The sequence below is a fragment of the Oncorhynchus keta genome, chromosome 25 (assembly GCF_023373465.1).
Source record: "Oncorhynchus keta strain PuntledgeMale-10-30-2019 chromosome 25, Oket_V2, whole genome shotgun sequence".
NCBI lineage: Eukaryota > Metazoa > Chordata > Actinopteri > Salmoniformes > Salmonidae > Oncorhynchus > Oncorhynchus keta.
This window is the reverse complement of record NC_068445.1, coordinates 22,512,319-22,531,419: the sequence shown is the minus strand read 5'-3', so window position 1 is coordinate 22,531,419 and position 19,101 is coordinate 22,512,319. Positions and strand designations below refer to the sequence as shown.

At 42.3% G+C, this 19,101-nt stretch overlaps 1 long non-coding RNA gene and 1 pseudogene across 1 annotated transcript; one reads left to right on the top strand and one right to left on the bottom strand.

The window, feature by feature from the left end:
• Positions 1 to 630: 630 nt before the first annotated feature.
• Positions 631 to 12,593, bottom strand: LOC118374176 (endoplasmic reticulum aminopeptidase 2-like; annotated as a pseudogene).
• Positions 12,594 to 15,413: 2,820 nt separating this feature from the next.
• Positions 15,414 to 16,105, top strand: LOC118374179 (uncharacterized). The gene is made up of 3 exons (XR_004823552.2): positions 15,414 to 15,553; positions 15,678 to 15,845; positions 16,071 to 16,105. It is a non-coding gene; the product is annotated as an uncharacterized LOC118374179 (long non-coding RNA).
• Positions 16,106 to 19,101: the final 2,996 nt, after the last annotated feature.

Below are 19,101 nucleotides of genomic sequence, written 5' to 3'. Positions count from 1 at the left end.
TTTCCAAAGCATGTGACGAATAACATTTTATTTGATATGATTCAACCAACTTGCAAACACTATAGGTGAAAGACTTCTGTCTTTTGGAAACCAACTAAACCAACTCTCAACATAGAAACAGATCTTAGTTTGACCCTGTTTCTGACAGCAGGACAATAATCATGCAGCAACAGGAAATGTGAATTCATGTGGATTATAATTCATGTACATTCATGTACATTTCTGTTGATAAATGTTTTGATAGGGGAAATCAAGTCTGACATTTAAAAGTGGAAATTGCTAACTTTAGAAGCCTTTTTAAACCTTGAATACACTACAATTTGCATATCCTGCTGCACATTCAAATGTTCTGCTGATAACAGTGATCAAATTAAGATAGCAGATCTGTATGTGTCCATTACAATATGTTTACACACATCTGTTTCACACTAAATGATCAGCAGTCTGCTCCTGTGAGGTTGTAGTGTGTGAGGCCAGGCAGGAGTCAAGTTTCATTCTGTCCTGTGATGTTTTAGCATTTTCAGACCACTCCTACATTCACAGCTAAAAATGGTTTTCTGTTTGTATTTCATCTGCTTTTACTCTGTGTAATTCAACATGATCTTGGCCTACTTACTGCTCTTCAAATAATACTTTCACAACATTTTATTATCAAACATCTTAACCAAATTCAACAAAAACATTTCCAAATCCCCGATGTAAACTGAAAAACATGACCATACACTCAATTATCCCACAAATATTCATAATTAAAAATCAAAGCTCTAATTAAGCTTGAATTATTTCATTTTCTATTGCTCTCTCTCTCCCCACCCCTCTCCCCCCTCCCCCTTTCTCTCTTCAGTCTATCTGTTGGTCCAGCCAGCTCCTCAGAGTTCCCAGGTTTCTTTGCAACCAGAGGATGTTCTTCTGGATGTTGTCCATGGCAACCTGAGTGACTCTCAGCTGAGACGCCTGCTCATGGATCGACTCAAAGAATACACGCACCTAGGGTACACACACACTCTTGGTAAACATGGCCGTGGGCTTTGGGACACACACACCCTCGCTCATACATTGCTACTGATACAATACATTTTCAGGGTCAGGGTCTAGTTGTTGAGAATGATATTGCCACTAACAGATCAATCATCTCACCTCAGTGAGTTCCTCTGTTGAGAAGAACTGGCCTGTGGTGCCGATGATGATGTTTCTAATAGAGAACGATCCCAACTGGAACCTGCAGGGTAGAAACAAGAGGAAACATCACAGGTTGGCTGAAGCACCCAGGCTATGGGACTGCTGGTCGACTAATACCTACTTTTTCACCCACGTGCCAGTTTATCAGTTCATCCTTCTCCCTTTCCCTCTCTCATTCTCTACCACAGGGATAGACTCCCCCTATCTCTCCCCCTGAGTGTTAATTTCTCTCTCCCTCTCCCTGTGCCTGTCTCTTCCACCCCCTCTCTCCCAGCCCCTCCCTTTCCCTTTCCCTCTCTACCACCTACTTGTCCACCAGGGTGCTCCAGTATTTCTGGACGTAGCTCCAGGCCAGATGATGTCCCCTGGGGTTCCTGGCTACCATGACGATGAGGGAGTCCAGGTCCTGGGTACGGATCACCTCCCCCTCTAGACCCAGCTCCAACAACCTGGGGTACACACACACACACACACACACACACACACACACACACACACACACACACACACACACACACACACACACACACACACACACACACACACACACACACACACACACACACACACACAAAATGTAAGGTCATATATTGAATTGAATTGACAGAGTATAGAAGACTATACTTACCTGTGTAGTTTGTTTGTGTCTCTGCTGCTGGCCAGGGCAGAGAGGATCTTGTGTTTGTGTGTCTCTGAGAGGGAGAGAGTGTATATGTGGAGGAGAGACGCCCAGCCACTATCCTCCTGGGCCCCTACTGAATATACTGTCTCTGTCACATCTGCAGGCAGGCTGGTGGAGGGAGAGGCACAGACAGGACAGGACATTTACTTCTGCAGTCAGGAAAAGTTTGCACCTTTGATTGGGTCAGGGATTGAACAAAGTACTGTATGTTGCTGTCCATGGGATGTAACTACTCTCTCAAATAGCTGACAGACAGTAAGAAAGACAGACCTGAGTGTGCTGTTGGAGTCCAGCCAGTGTGTGAAGCTGTGCTTGGGCCTGCTCCAGACAGGGGAGGTCTCCTAGATGGCAGGCCAGAGAGAGGAGCTCCGACCTCAGCCGCCTCTCAGACACAGAGCCCTTGTCGCTCCACGTCTGACGGTCAATCACACCACGGAAATACCACAGGATGTACGTCTACAGAAAACACACACAGATAGGACATCAGACCACACACACACACATACCCAACTCAAACTTCATGTAATTGAACCAGAATGTTTGAGATGTATTTTATGTTTTATGTGTATGTGCCCTACACTGAGGTTTTGTGTGACGTCAGGTATGTCCATCCTCTCCACCATCCTGTAGAAGGCTTCCAGGTAGGCCAACCCTTGGAGGAGGGGCACAGTGTGACTCTCTGATCGCAGGTAACCAATGAGGTCCAAGGCTTTATCGAGTGACAGCCGACCTGCTCTATAGAAATATTATAGAGAGATGATGTCAGAAACAAAAGAGTGTTTGTGTTGTCTATTCACATAATCGCATGGACACACACGCACACACACACACACACACACACACACACACACACACACACACACACACACACACACACACACACACACACACACACACACACACACACACACACACACACACACACACACACACACACACACACACACAGGTCTCTTACGTGGTGAGTTGGAAGGCGTTGTGTATGAGGTTTGTTCTGTCCAGAAAGGTGAGAGCTGTGTGGTTGTCCTTCAGTAGTTGTATCAAGTCGTCCCAGCCTGGACCATCATAGTGGACCAGGTAATAACCAGGCATGTCCACATTCACCTTCACCCAGCCCACCTCCTCCCCCACCTCCACACTGTCTGAGGAGAGGAGAGACACAGCAATCAATCATTTAGTGAAACAACCAGTCAATCAACTCCACAGCAAGCTCCACACTAAGGAGAGAAAAAGCAATTATATTCCCTGTGAGTGTGGTCAGTAGGTGTCCTACCTGTGAGTGTGGTCAGTAGGTGTCCTACCTGTGAGCGTGGTCAGGAGGCATCTTACCTGTGAGTGTGGTCAGTATGTGTCCTACCTGTGAGTGTGGTCAGTAGGTGTCCTACCTGTGAGTGTGGTCAGTAGGTGTCCTACCTGTGAGTGTGGTCAGTAGGTGTCCTACCTGTGAGCGTGGTCAGGAGGCATCTTACCTGTGAGTGTGGTCAGTAGGTGTCCTACCTGTGAGTGTGGTCAGTAGGTGTCCTACCTGTGAGTGTGGTCATGAGGCGTCTTACCTGTGAGTGTAGTCATGAGGTGTCTGTGAATGCTAGTTGAGGTGTCAGTCCTGTATGTCAGAGGGATGTGCCACAGGTACCTAACACACAGAGATCAGAGAGGGGAGGGATGAGATGCAGGAATATGACCTCACAACACCTGACCATCAGAGTGAGTGTGTGTGTGTGTGTGTGTGTGTGTGTGTGTGTGTGTGTGTGTGTGTGTGTGTGTGTGTGTGTGTGTGTGTGTGTGTGTGTGTGTGTGTGTGTGTGTGTGTGTGTGTGTGTGTGTGTGTGTGTGAGTGTGTGTGTGTGTGTGTGTGTGTGTGTGTGTGTGTGTGTGTGTGTGTGTGTGTGTGTGTGTGTGTGTGTGTGTGTGTGTGTGTGTGTGTGTGTGTGTGTTTACCCCTGCTGCAGGCTGGGCCATGCTGGATCAGACGGATGTGTGGTCCTCAGGAACCTCTCCTGTTTCAGCACCAGACAAGACCCCTGTCTAGCAACCGTTACCAAAGGCACACCTGTCTGCAGCGTCCAGGTGTTCATCATGATCGTCAGGTCCAGGTGCTCCCCAGCGTACAGGTACTGACACACACGTCAAAACCACACCCACAGGTAAACATCACACAGGTAAAACAGTGGTGAGACTTTTACAGAGCACCTGTTTGTAATGGTCAGACTGTTGGTCTTGTAATGTAATGTACTGTTATGTACAGAGAGGTGTGTTTACTGAGTTCTTAGCTGCCTGGCTGTTGCTGTAGCAGTGTCCTCCAGAAGTGAACTCCTCTTCTGAACATGACTGAGAACAACAACACAGCAGTTCACATTTACATACTAAAGCAGCCTGCAGGGATCAAAAAATGATGTATCATTTGATCGATCTACGAACGTTGGCCAGGCTGTCCCACAGGTCCTGGTTGCGAGCGTTGCTGTAGCTGTTACCTGCGAAGGTAACGCATGATTCCAATCTGGAACACTTGGTCAGTCAGGTAGTGTTTTAGCATGTGCAGGACACATGCCCCCTGGTGGAACAAACAACAAAGTACATCAACACTGGGGGCCTGATCCAATACTTTAGACATGAATCCTTACTCCCTCATTTGAAGTAAAGACAGGGTTGATGAAAGCTATGAAATAGAAAACGTGTGCTTGTGTGTATGCGTGTTTTTCTACCTTATTGTAGGATACTGTGTCGAACATCTATTTAATCTGTGTAGGGCTTTCAGCTACACTGGAGATGGGGCGGGAGGAGTTTAGAGAGTCTCGACCAATCGCAACGAAGCAGTTGTCCAGAAGATAGTCCTCCTAAGAGATTAAAAAAGGCACAATTTCAACAAGAATTTCCCTCAGGGACATGTCTAGATCATTTGGAACATTCATATTATGAACTCGGGCCAGGGATGTGTACAACAAGTGAGTAACAGGATCATACCACTGAGTTTGGGGTATGTGGTGTCCACTGAGATGTACTCCATGTACGTGGCCAAGCCCTCGTTCAGCCAGATGTCATTCCACCACTTCATGGTCACCAGGTTCCCAAACCACTGACAGACAGGCAGACAGACAGACAGGCAGACAGGCAGGCAGGCAGACAGGCAGGCAGGCAGGCAGGCAGGCAGGCAGGCAGGCAGGCAGGCAGGCAGGCAGGAGAGGACAGACAATGAGAGATGTCAAGAGAAGAGAGGAGTTCCATTTGTCTTCCAGTGCAGATAAACTTCCTGAAGAATCCAGAGGTTCATGGCATCACTTTTAATCCCTCTTCATGTCATTGTAGTCATATCATATAAAATCAAAATCATTGCCATGACTGGCTACTTCCTGTTCTACACTGTGAACTTAACCTGTCTGACTCTTACCTGGTGGGCGAGCTCATGGGCGATCACCTTGGTAACCCAGAGCCTATCGGAGGCTGAGGAGGTGGTAGGGTCGTAGAGCAGGCTCGTCTCTCTGAAGGTGATCAGACCCCAGTTCTCCATTGCTCCGGCCTGAAAGTCTGGGATAGCCACCAGGTCTGGAGGGGGAGGCAGGCAGTAACTTTACAATGATTGTCTTGTTTAAGCAACTGGGTTGATCTTGAATTACGGTGGCCTTTGGGCAAGGCATTTTGGAAAAATGTTACTTCATTTTTCTAGATTTTGTATTGAAATGTATTTGGGTACATCTTCCCATTCTAAAATAACCAACATGGTAGCTTAATGACTTAAATAATGTGTACAATTATGATAACATTGGGACACCAGTAGCAGTTGTAAGGTCAATGATGGTAACACCAATGAGACATTTTAGATAAATTAGGATTTTGTGAAATGCAGCCCTTAAATGCTCAAATCTAAGGCCATCAAACCGTTAAGACATTTACTAAAGTGATGTGATTAATCATTTAGCTCACAATGGTATTTCCACTTCATTTTAATTGACTAACACTAAGTGACACTTCAGATTTACACACACCAACTTATCAGAGGGATGGAAGCCTCAAATTGATGACATACTAAAAGGGTAGCTTTAGCTAATACATTTTTTTAATATCCCTCCCCCAATAACAGTTTGCCACTGGAGAGAATGCTCAAAGCCCTTGTATATTTGCACTCATTCACATGTACACTCATCCAGACACGCACACACACACACACACATTCATGATACACATCACAAATGCTATCATACTCTTGTTAGATTGCTAGATACTGCCTTCCTGTATTATAGTGATGCTGAAATATTTATTATATTCTACTGAGCCAATAACTTTATGTTCATATTCTTATATTTGATTATTTCTTATTGTTGTTGCATCGTAGACAAAGAACCTGCAAGTAAGCATGTTGTTGGAAGGTGTATACCATGTGTTCGCCTTACATACGATTAATAAAACTTGAATTGTGGAACTTGATATTTTTGTAATCAGTTACGTTCAATGTGATAACACTAATGACATAAAACTGAAAAGCACACATTATACTAGTAAAAATAATAGCTTTCTTTGTTTTTATTGATCTATATAATACATTAAATCATTTTATTCATTATCTAGCATTCAAAATAATAGAAACAGATGTAGGATCTTAATTTGATCACCCTGTTGCAGGAGAACTTGTAGTATTTGCGGTTTAAAAAGGCTTCTGAAGTTTGTCATTTCCACTTAAAAATGTCTGACTTGATTTTCCCTTACGAAAAATGTATGAACCCCTACCAAAATGTACATGAATTATAATTCACAGAATAATTCCCATTTCCTGTTGCTGTATAATTATTTTCCTGCTGCAGCAAACTGGTTCAAATGGACATACTTGCCATGAACATTTTTTGTGCTTATGGAACATTTCTAGGATCTTTTATTTAAGCTCATGAAACATGGGACCAAAACTTTACATTTTGCATTTATATTTTTGTTCAGTATAGCTGCCTTGTTTAGGTAGTGGGTAGCTGATATTGATATATTTGAGTACCTTGTTTAGGTAGTGGGTAGTTGATATTGATATAATTCAGTACCTTGTTTAGGTAGTGGGCAGCTGATATTGATATATTTAGTTACCTTGTTTAGGTAGTGGGTAGCTGATATTGATATATTTAGTTACCTTGTTTAGGTAGTGGGTAGCTGATTTTGATATAATTCAGTACCTTGTTTAGGTAGTGGGCAGCTGATATTGAAGTATTTCTCGTAGAACTCCAATAGATTGACTGCAGCCTTGAGAGCGTAATGGGTCTGCTCCCATTTCTCAGGAGCAGCATAGACAGAAACCTGAAACATTATTAAAGTCATGTTCTGAAATCATGCACATACACACTCACACACACACACACATTGCACATACATACATGTACACACACCCACATACACCCCCCTGCCCCAGTCATACCTACCTTGACCCTGCCCCCAGTCATACCTACCTTGACCCCTGCCCCCAGTCATACCCACTTTGACCCCTGAGGCAGTTGTTGCGCTGACAGATCTGAAGTCACACACGATGAAGGCCACCAGATAGGAGCTCATCCTCAAACTCACAGCAAAACGATCCTCCATTAGTCCATCATCCAGGACCACTGTCTGCTCCTAGAGGGAAAACACACACACATGTAGACACACACATTGCAATGTTCAGTGCCTTCAGAAAGTATTCATACCACTTAACTTATTCCACATTTTGTTGTGATAGAGCCTGAATTCAAAATGGATGAATTCAATTTTTCTCACCCGTCTCCACACAATACCCTATAAAGTGAAAACATGTTTTTAGAAATGTTTGCTAATTTATTTCAAATTAAATACAGAAATATCTCATTTACATAAGTATTCACACCGCTGAGTCAATGTTACATGTTAGAATCCCTTTTGGCAGTGATTACAGCTGTGGGTCTTTCGGGTAGGTCTCTAAGAGCTTTGCTCACCTGGATTGTACAATATTTGCCCATTATTCTTTTCAAAATTCTTCAAGCTCTGTCAAATTGGTTGTTGATCATTGATAGACAACGATTTTCAAGTCATGCCTTTGATTTTCAAGCTGATTTATGTCAAAACTGTAATCCTCTCTGCAACATTATCTGTCTTCTTGTAAGCAACTCCAGTGTAGATTTGGCCTTGTGTTTTAGGTTATTGTCCTGCTGAAAGGTGAATTAATCTCCCAGTGTTTTGGCGGAAAGCAGACTGAACCAGGTTTTCCTCTAGGATTTTGCCTTTGCTTAGCTCCATTCCGTTGATTTTTTATCCTGAAAAGCTCTGCAGTCCTTAATGATTACAAGCATACTCATAACATGATGCAGCCACCACTATGCTTGAAAATATGAAGAGTGGTACTCAATAATGTTTAGTATTGGATTTTCCCAAACATAACACTTGAAATTCAGAGTCCATGTAAATTATTATGGGACTTTTTAAGCACATTTTTACACCTGAACGTATTTAGGCTTGCCATAAAAAAGGGTTGAATACCTATTGACTCAAACATTTCAGCTTTTCATTTGTAGTACATTGTACACAATTCCACTTTGACATTTGTGGGTATTGTGTGTTGGCCAATGGAAGAAAATAAATCTCAATATTTTCTGAAGGAACTGTACACTAACACACTATGATCTGCCTGCCACCATGTTGTCTTACATCTCCACCATGGTGTGTGTGTGTGTTTACTCACTACAGGCATGTTGGACAGGGCGGTGTGTGCTGGGCTTCTCCTGATACTGATGGAGTAGTTAGCCTTGAAGCTAGGCTCATCAAAACAGGGAAACGCCATCCGCGCACTGGTTGGCTCAAAATGAGTGGAGGCCAGGGTCCTGGAGAGATAGAGGTAGGGGGAGATAGGAGGGATGGTGGAATGGCGAGACAGAAAGAGAAAATACAAGGAGTTTCATGTGATCTCTCTCCTCATACCAGTTGTTTCTGTGTTTATATGAGGAGTGTCAGCCTTTCTCCCCCACATAGAGATGGAGAGCGAGGTAGCCTACACAGAGCCCGTGTACATTTAATATACCTCACACACACACATATACAGTGGGGCAAAAAAGTATTTAGTCAGCCACCAATTGTGCAAGTTCTCCCACTTAAAAAGATGAGAGAGGCCTGTAATTTTCATAATAGGTACACTTCAACTATAACAGACAAAATGAGAAAAACAATCCAGAAAATCACATTGTAGGATTCTTTATGAATTTATTTGCAAATTATGGTGGAAAATAAGTATTTGGTCACCTACAAACAAGCACGATTTCTGGCTCTCACAGACCTGTAACTTCTTCTTTAAGAGGCTCCTCTGTCCTCCACTCGTATTAATGGCACCTGTTTGAACTTGTTATCAGTATAAAAGACACCTGTCCACAACCTCAAACAGTCACACTCCAATCTCCACTATGGCCAAGACCAAAGAGCTGTCAAAGGACACAAGAAACAAAATTGTAGACCTGCACCAGGCTGGGAAGACTGAATCTGCAATAGTTAAGCAGCTTGGTTTGAAGAAATCAACTGTGGGAGCAATTATTAGGAAATGGAAGACATACAAGACCACTGATAATCTCCCTCGATCTGGGGCTCCACGCAAGATCTCACCCCGTGAGGTCAAAATGATCACAAGAACGGTGAGCAAAAATCCCAGAACCACACGGGGGGACCTAGTGAATGACCTGCAGAGAGCTGGGAAAGTAACAAAGCCTACCATCAGTAACACACTACGCCGCCAGGGACTCAAATCCTGCAGTGCCAGACGTGTCCTCCTGCTTAAGCCAGTACATGTCCAGGCCCGTCTGAGGTTTGCTAGAGAGCATTTGGATGATCCAGAAGAAGATTGGGAGAATGTCATATGGTCAGATGAAACCAAAATAGAACTTTTTGGTAAAAACTCAACTCGTCGTGTTTGGAGGGTAAAGAATGCTGAGTTGCTTCCAAAGAACAGCATACCTACTGTGAACCATGGGGGTGGAAACATCATGCTTTGGAGCAGTTTTTCTGCAAAGGGACCAGGACGACTGATCCGTGTAAAGGAAAGAATGAATGGGGCCATGTATCGTGAGATTTTGAGTGAAAACCTCCTTCCATCAGCAAGGGCATTGAAGATGAAATGTCGCTGAGTCTTTCAGCATGACAATGATCCCAAACACACCGCCCGGGCAACGAAGGAGTGGCTTCGTAAGAAGCATTTCAAGGTCCTGGAGTGGCCTAGTCAGTCTCCAGATCTCAACCCCATAGAAAACCATAGAAAATCTTTGGAGGGAGTTGAAAGTCTGTGTTGCCCAGCAACAGCCCCAAAACATCACTGCTCTAGAGGAGATATGCATGGAGGAATGGGCCAAAATACCAGCAACAGTGTGTGAAAACCTTGTGAAGGCTTACAGAAAACGTCTGACCTCTGTCATTGCCAACAAAGGGTATATAACAAAGTATTGAGAAACTTTTGTTATTGACCAAATACTTATTTTCCACCATAATTTGCAAATAAATTCATTAAAAATCCTACAATGTGATTTTCTGGATTCTGATAGTTACCTATGATGAAAATTACAGGCCTCTCATCTTTTTAAGTGGGAGAACTTGCACAATTGGTGGCTGACTAAATACCTTTTTGCCCCACTGTATACACACACGCACACAAGTACACACATTCCGTATCGCGTCTCTCCGGTGCTGGTTCTGTAGGTGCTCCTGTAGAAGCCATAGAAGCCCTCTCCTAGCTCCGCCCCAAACTCCAGTAACAGGAAGTACTTCTGCCCACCAGTGAGCACTCTGAGAGAGAATATGGCAACCTGCTCTTGGGTAGGGTTGTGGAGAACAGGGAGAACGTGAGGACACACACGTAGTCGTTAGACAGAGTTGTCAGAAGTGGGAATGTTGTTAGAAACTGGGCATGATAGTTTAGTGCTGAGGGAATAGTTTACCTGGTCTGACAGGTGAGCAAGGTTCTGGTTCAGCACAGTTGCCGTAGTGATACGAAGCCCCTTGCTGTGCAGCACCACCCAGTTGGTATTGTTCTGAACCTGGAGCTCTATCGTGACGGTACCGATGTAGCTGAGTATGGTGAGGTTAGGGTGGAGCAGGAGATGGTAGTGGAGCGGAACAATGTCCTCCGGAAGACGGAGGTGGCTCCAAGGGAATGAGAGGCTTCCCGTATTCAAGGGAGGCTGCTCCTCAGTGGGGTTAGGGGGCGCAGAGGCATGGGTTGGACTAGAGTAGGTCTGGATCACACCAGCCAGAGACAGGAGGGCCAGAACCAAGAACCTGACCCAGAACATTATGGTGGAAAAGTTGTTGGCTGACTACTGTAAAGATAAGGATACTAAAGATCACTCGAGTGCAGTAAATGGTACACTGGCATTCCGTTTGTTTTCAGAATTTAGATATCTGTCAATCATTAGACTTCAGGAGTGTAGTCTAAGCTTACAGCAACAGGCCAGTAGAATTGACTTGAAATGTTCAGCAGCTCTTTCTCGAACCTGAAGACAGAAGAAGAAGCTATGTTATTGTTATTTAAAAACAGCAACAGTGAATCTCATCTAGGATCTCACACAGTGAGGTGTTAATATGTTGTATTGATTCTGTCTGATTTTATAAATCCAAGAAGCTGAACAACTCACATTTTGGTCGGGTCGGTAAAGGTTATGATACACACGCTTACAGCCCAGACGGCAAGCCCAGTGTGTTAGATGTCAACAAATAACATAGTGAGTTGAAGAGATAGTTGGTTGAAGAGTTACACTATAGCTGTCCAGGGTTCAAAGTGGGATAGACACACAAATGCACACTCAACGATGGGCAAAAATGACAAAATACAATTACAAAATTAAAGCACAAAATACCATAAAGATGAATGTATCAAAATAAACGACAAAATAAAAGTATTTAATGTATTTTATTCAAATACATGTATTTTGTATTTTAAAATACAGAAATACATTTGCAAGTAGCCGGTCCAAACAGCAACAACATTCTCAGTGACTGTTACAGAAACGTTTTCTTGCTGTGACTGTGATATGTTGTTGTTTATCTACCTTAGTTAAATGCACTGACTGTAAATAGTAAGTCACTCTGGAACGGCCAAAATGTAAATGTATATGTGAAAATGAACATACCAAAATGAACTGCAAAATACACTAGGTATTAATTATTGGCTTTGTTCGGGGCGGAGCTCAGTCAAATAATACTCAGCATGCTTTGCAATTGTTCATTTTTAAATATATGTACATTTATAGTTAGTTCATTCATAGCGGACGCTCTCATCACACCATAGTGCCATCAGACTTCTGATACCAATGTAGGGTGAAAGGGGGCCACCAAATGGTGAACATAAATTGCATTTTGAAAATACAAAATACAGCTCTCGAAAGTATCTTGTAACAAAATACATTGGAGTGTTGTTCAGCCCAGTGTAATACGAATTACAAAATTCTTAAAAGTAATTGAAATATATATTTCAAATACATGTAACAGAAATACTGCCCATCTCTGTGCACACTCACTCCACACACAGAATCATGCCCTGCAAAACAGCAAAATAACTTTTAACATTGGTAAGTTCAGCACTACCACGATAGAGCAGTAATCATGTTTCCCTAGCACCCCAGCTGTTTCCTGAGTTGGGGGAGGTCTAAATGAAGGTTAATTCCACGTTTGTATTTGTTTACCTCATGTTAGCTTCATCATCATTGCCTTGCTCTTTGTCTCTGCTTTCATTTTCTCTTTCATGCTCCCGCCCCCATATTCTATCGGGAGTCCAGAAGCTGTGTGTGTGTGTGTATGTGTGTGTGTCTGGATGAGTGTACATGTGAATGAGTGCAAATATACAAGGGCTTTGAGCATTCTCTCCAGAGGCAAACTGTTATTGGGGGAGGGATATTAAAAAAATAGGACAGTAAAACAAGGAACATTTGGACAAGTGGGGACATTTTGCCGGTCCCCACAAAGAAAAAGGCTATTTTAGGTTTAGGTTTAGGTTAGGGTTAGGGATTATGTTTAGGAGTTAGGTTTAGGTTAGGGATTATGTTTAGGAGTTAGGTTTAGGGATTATGTTTAGGAGTTAGGTTTAGGTTAGGGAAATATGATTTTGAATGGGAATCAATTGTTTGATCCCAGCAAAGATAGTAAAACAAACTTGTGTGTGTATTTCTTCTTATTTTTCCAGGCTGATGTTAGGACTGTTTATATACATATATATATATACATATATATATATACACACATATATGTATACATATATATATATACACACATATATGTATATATATATATATATACACACATATACACACACATATATATATATATATATATATATATATATATATATATATATATATATATATATATATATATATATATATATACATATATATATATACACACATATATATATACACACATATATATATATACACACATATATATATATATACACACATATATATATATATACACACATATATATATATACACACATATATATACACACATATATATATATACACACATATATATATATACACACATATATATATACACACACATATATATATACACACATATATATATATATATATATATATACACATATATACATATACATACACATATATACACAATGTTCCATATACATATGTTCCAATGGCACATTGTGACGATGTGCGCTGAGAGTCGGGAAGCAAGTTCAGGGAGTAAGTGTTTTAATAAATAAACACAACATAAAACAAGAAACACAAACAAAGCACAGACAATACACTGGAACAGAAACAACAACGCCTGGGGAAGGAAACAAAGGGAGTGACATATACAGTGGGGCAAAAAGGTATTTAGTCAGCCACCAATTGTGCAAGTTCTCCAACTTAAAAAGACGAGAGGCCTGTAATTATTTTCCACCATAATTTGCAAATAAATTCATAAAAAATCCTACAATGTGATTTTCTGGAATTCTTTTCTTCTCATTTTGTCTGTCATAGTTGAAGTGTACATATGATGAAAATTACAGGCCTCTCTCATCTTTTTAAGTGGGAGAACTTGCACAATTGGTGGCGGACTAAATACTTTTTTGCCCTGTGCCCGCATTTAGCCTGTCAGCAGGGGAAACCAGGTGGTTAATCCACATGGCCTGCACAAGAACTCACACTACATACTGGAGACTAACATACTATATCCAACCCCACCATCGCTCATGTATACACACACTGCAAGAAAACATACTTTCCATGTATCTCATCCACAGTGCTAAACTAGCCTCCTGACAGTACCATGGGGTTCATGAAGTGATGCTCTTTTGTTCCAGAACACCAGGCTTCTGTAGAGCATGAGATGTGTGTGCAGGTGTGTGTGTGCAGGTGTACTCTGGGGATGATTGATATGATCAGCCTCTTACCTCAGATCTAACAGCCCAGAGCTCCAGGTGTCCTCTGTGGTTACCTGTTTACTACTGCTCTACTACTGGTAGACTACTGGCCTACTCACACAGTTGAAGACACAACCAGTGAACTCGCTGTTGTACACTACACTACAATATCCTATGGACCTCGGAACTATAGACACTTCAGACACACTACTTGATAGAGTTAAAACGACACTGTGAAAGAGCAGAGGTGAAATGGTCCCTCTCCTTCTCTCGTTGTCTTCTCTCAATCTCCCTCTCAATCTGTGGGGAGATTCCGTGGCGGGTGAGATCACATGACTATGGGCTGATAATCCCCCCCATGCACTGCTGTGAAAGGTCTCCACCCTGTAGAACGCTACTGACAAAAAAAAGAACACGCTCACTCACTCAAACACTCTCCCAACTCATGCACTCTCTCACACACTTTCACACGCATGCATAACGGCTCCATAGAGCAGGATGCTCATCAGTAACATAGACATACAACAGACATGAAAGAACGACATAGGATTCTCCTCCGCCTCACTATTCTCTACCTTTGTATTGGTGAGTAAAAACTGACTAACTAAAAAACTGCCTGACTACCTAACTAACTAATAGTCTTTAACCATTTACTGCAGTGGGCTAAATCGGGGTCACGCAGAGTGATTCTTGGTAGTCTTGAACGAATCTACTTTGAAACAAACGTATACACCTCACACACATGGTTATGGGCTTTAAAAAAGATGACACCTGTACCATGTCAGATATAGACTTGAATTGTATTACATTTTGAGGTTGCATCCCAATTTTACACTTTATATACATCACAGAAGACTGAAATATATCGAAACTGTTTGACAAAGAAACACTGGATTTTCGGCATTTAAAGAGAAATATAAAACTATGAAAAATATGAATAATATTCCATCCATGAGGCCACAAGGTCATTTGCCAGCACACCTTTTGCTGCTTTCAAGAGTGATCTTTAGTATAATCAACTACTGTTTTTTGTTCTCAATAACTTAAATGATGATGTATATATATTGAGTAACAAACTACAGGAATGACTGGTAGAGCCTGAGACCATTAGAGACTGTGTTACAGCTCACTATCACTCTCTTCATCCTTCTCTTTTTATCATGCCCATACCCACAGTGACTTACAGTCGTTTTCTCCTCTCCTTCTCCCCCTCCACCCGACCACAGTCCTAGTACATGGTGATGTGTTGGCCTCCCTGGCCCCACCAGTGCACCTGGCAGGTGAGAGGGTGGGCTGGACGCTGCTGGTGTGTGTCATCACTGACCTGGGGAGGGGTCACTTGGAGGTCACCTGGAGGTCACCTGGAGATGGTAGGCACATCAGCACACACACTAGACTAGATGTTACATTTGAGAAATTCTTTCTGTTTTTGCCCTTCCCAGTATGACAGTCTGGTGAATTGACACCTCTGTTCTCTCTGACATGGTAATCTAGTGAGTCCTGCCAGTGCTCCCTACAGTGTGGCCGGGGAGGAACAGGACAGTGGCCGCAGCGCCGTGGCCATAGTAACCGTGGCGACCAGCGAATGGGCATCATTCAGCTGCTTTGTCAGTCACCGCCGCCACGCCAGAGTCATTAGGACACACCATGCCACCTTCACAGGTAAGGTTTGTGTGTGTGTGTGTGTGTGTGTGTGTGTGTGTGTGTGTGTGTGTGTGTGTGTGTGTGTGTGTGTGTGTGTGTGTGTGTGTGTGTGTGTGTGTGTGTGTGTGTGTGTGTGTGTGTGTGTGTGTGTGTGTGTGTGTGTGTGTTTTCTTTCAAATAACCTGGTATACAATACTCTAGTTCTGTTGAAAGAGTGCGATGGTGAACAACTTTTTTCTACAGATGAAGACGAAGAAAGTTGCTATGAACATCACAACAGTGTGTTTCAAGGTGCGTGTAAGCATTGTCAATAACTAAACTGCCATTGAGGAAGTGAGTTTAGTTAGAACATTCATTTGAAACAAACACACATTTATTACAGCTGTGTTCCTCTCTCTCTGCAGCCAATGGCTTATGGACTGATCATGTGACTCTACAGGCATTGAGGCTTCTCCTCCTAAAGACCACCATCTTTAATGCTCTGATCACAGCATGTGCTGTTAGAAAGTGGTGAGACCGTAACCCTGACCTCCAACCCTGACCTCTAACCCCTGATCTCCAACCTTTACCTCTAACCCCTGATCTCAAATGACCTGAGATTTTAGTTCTGAGTTAACCAGGATTGACTTTTTAAAATTTAAAACTCTTTGACCCCTTGGGAGCATAGTGTGTCCACCATGACTCAACCGAGATTACTTGACCCTTAAATCTGCTCTTGACTCCTAAGTCTAACCCCTGACTATTTATTATCAGACATCACTGAATTACAGTTAAAGTCAGAAGATTACATACAATTAGTTCGGAGTTATTAAAACTAGTTTTTCAACCACTCCACAAATTTCTTGTTAACAAGCTATAGTTTTGGCAAGTCGGTTAGGACATCTACTTTGTGCATGACACAAGTCATTTTTTCCAACAATTGTTTACAGACAGATTATTTCACTGTATCACAGTGGGTCAGAAGTTTACATACACTAAGTTGACTGTGCCTTTAAACATCTTGTAAAATTCCAGAAAATGATGTCATGGCTTTACAAGCTGATAGGCTAATTGACATAATTTGAGTCAATTGGAGGTGTACCTGTGGATGTATTTCAAGGCCTACCTTCAAACTCAGTGCCTCTTTGCTTGACTTCATGGCAAAATGAAAAGAAATCAGCCAAGACCTCAGAAACATTTTGTAGACCTCCACAAGTCTGGTTCATCCTTGGGAGCAATTTCCAAACGCCTGAAGGTACCACGTTCATCTGTACAAACAATAGTATGCAAGTATAAACACTATGGGACCACGCAGCCGTCATACCACTCAGGAAGGAGACACGTTCTCCTAGAGATGAATGTACTTTGGTGTGAAAAATACAAATCAATCCCAGAAGAACAGCAAGGGACCTTGTGAAGATGCTGGAGGAAACAGATAAAACAAGTCCTATATCGACATAACCTGAAAGGCCGCTCAGCAAGGAAGAAGCCACTGCTCAAAAACCTCCATAAAAAAACAGACTACGGTTTCCAACTGCACATGGGGACAAAGATCGTACTTTTTGGAGAAATGTCCTCTGGTCTGATGAAACAAAAATAGAACTGTTTGGGCATAATGACCATTGTTATGTTTGGAGGAAAAAGGGGGAGGCTTGCAAGCCAAAGAACACAATCCCAACCGGGAAGCATCATGTTGTGGGGGTGCTTTGCTGCAGGAGGGACTGGTGCACTTCACAAAATAGATGGCATCATGAGGGAGGAATGATGTGGATATATTGAAGCAAAATCTCAAGACATCAGTCAGGAAGTTTGGTCGCAAATGGGTCTTCCAAATGGACAATGACCCGTGGCAAAATGGCTTAAGGACAACAAAGTGAATATATTGGAGTGGACATCAAAGCCCTGACCTCAATCCCATAGAAAATATGTGGGCAGAACTGAAAAAGCGTGTGCGAGCAAGGAGGCCTACAAACCTGACTCAGTTGCACCAGCTCTGTCAGGAGGAATGGGACAAAATTCACCCAACTTATTGTGGGAAGCTTGTAGAAGTTTACCCAAAACGTTGAACCCAAGTTAATCCATTTAAAGGCAATGCTACCAAATACGAATTGAGTGTATGTAAACTTCTGACCCACTGGGAATGTGATGAAAGAACTAAACGCTTAAATAAATCACTCTCTACTATTATTCTGATATTTCACATTCTTAAAATAAAGTGGTGATCCTAACTGACCAAAGACAGAGAATTTTTACTAGGATTAAATGTCAGGAATTAATGTCAGGAATTGTGAAAAAACTGAGTTTAAATGTATTTGGCTAAGGTGTATGTAAACTTCTGACTTCAACTCTATAACATTAACTGTTGGCTGTAATAGTAACGTTAGTATTTCCCTTTTTCAGATGGCCAGGAGTAGATGAAAAGAGATTACTTCTATATGGTCTTCATAGAGGAGAGAGAGACCATGGTCCACAGAAAGGATGACTTCTCACCTCTACCATGATGACCACCACAGAGGACATTGCCCAGTAATGTCTAGGGTCTGCAGAGGGCATCTCCTGGAGTAGCTGTCATGAGTTTGGGCATGCTTCTCAGGAACATGGAGGTTGCAGGTGTCCCTGTGAATGTTAGGGTGACAGTTATTGTGTGTGTGTGTGTGTGCGTGTCTCTGTGTGTGTGTGTGTGTGTGTCCCTGTGAATGTTAGGGTGACAGTTATTGTGTGTGTGTGTGTCTGTGTGTGTCTCTGTGTGTGTGCGTGTGTGTGTCTCTGTGTGTGTGTGTGTGTGTGTATGTGTGTGTCTCTGTGTGTGTGTGTCTGTGTATGTGTGTGTCTCTGTGTGTGTGTGTGTGTGTGTGTGTGTGTAAACAAACCTGTAGTATCTGATCACCTCAGACAGATGTAGACACACAGAGGCTTCCACTCTGACCTAATTCTCTGTCAGTTAGAAACACTAAGACCAGAGACAATGTGAAATAACATAAGATATGTAAATAAAATGTAAATAAGTTTGAGAACAAAATGATTTGGTCTAATTGATTTCCCTTTTGCCATTGTTTACAACAACAACACATAATCTGAAAAACAATGGGTCTCTTTTTCATTTATTGTTTTTTTAACTAAAACACTTGTTCACATGACATTTTTCCCCCAAGTTCTCTTTAGTGCATCCATTAAGAGTAAAACACTGACATAGCAACGAAGCGCCACTAGGTGGCAGTACAATCCCATCTGAAACAGACAGAATATGAAGCGTACCTTCCTCTAACAGACACTATGTTTATAAATAAGTTACATA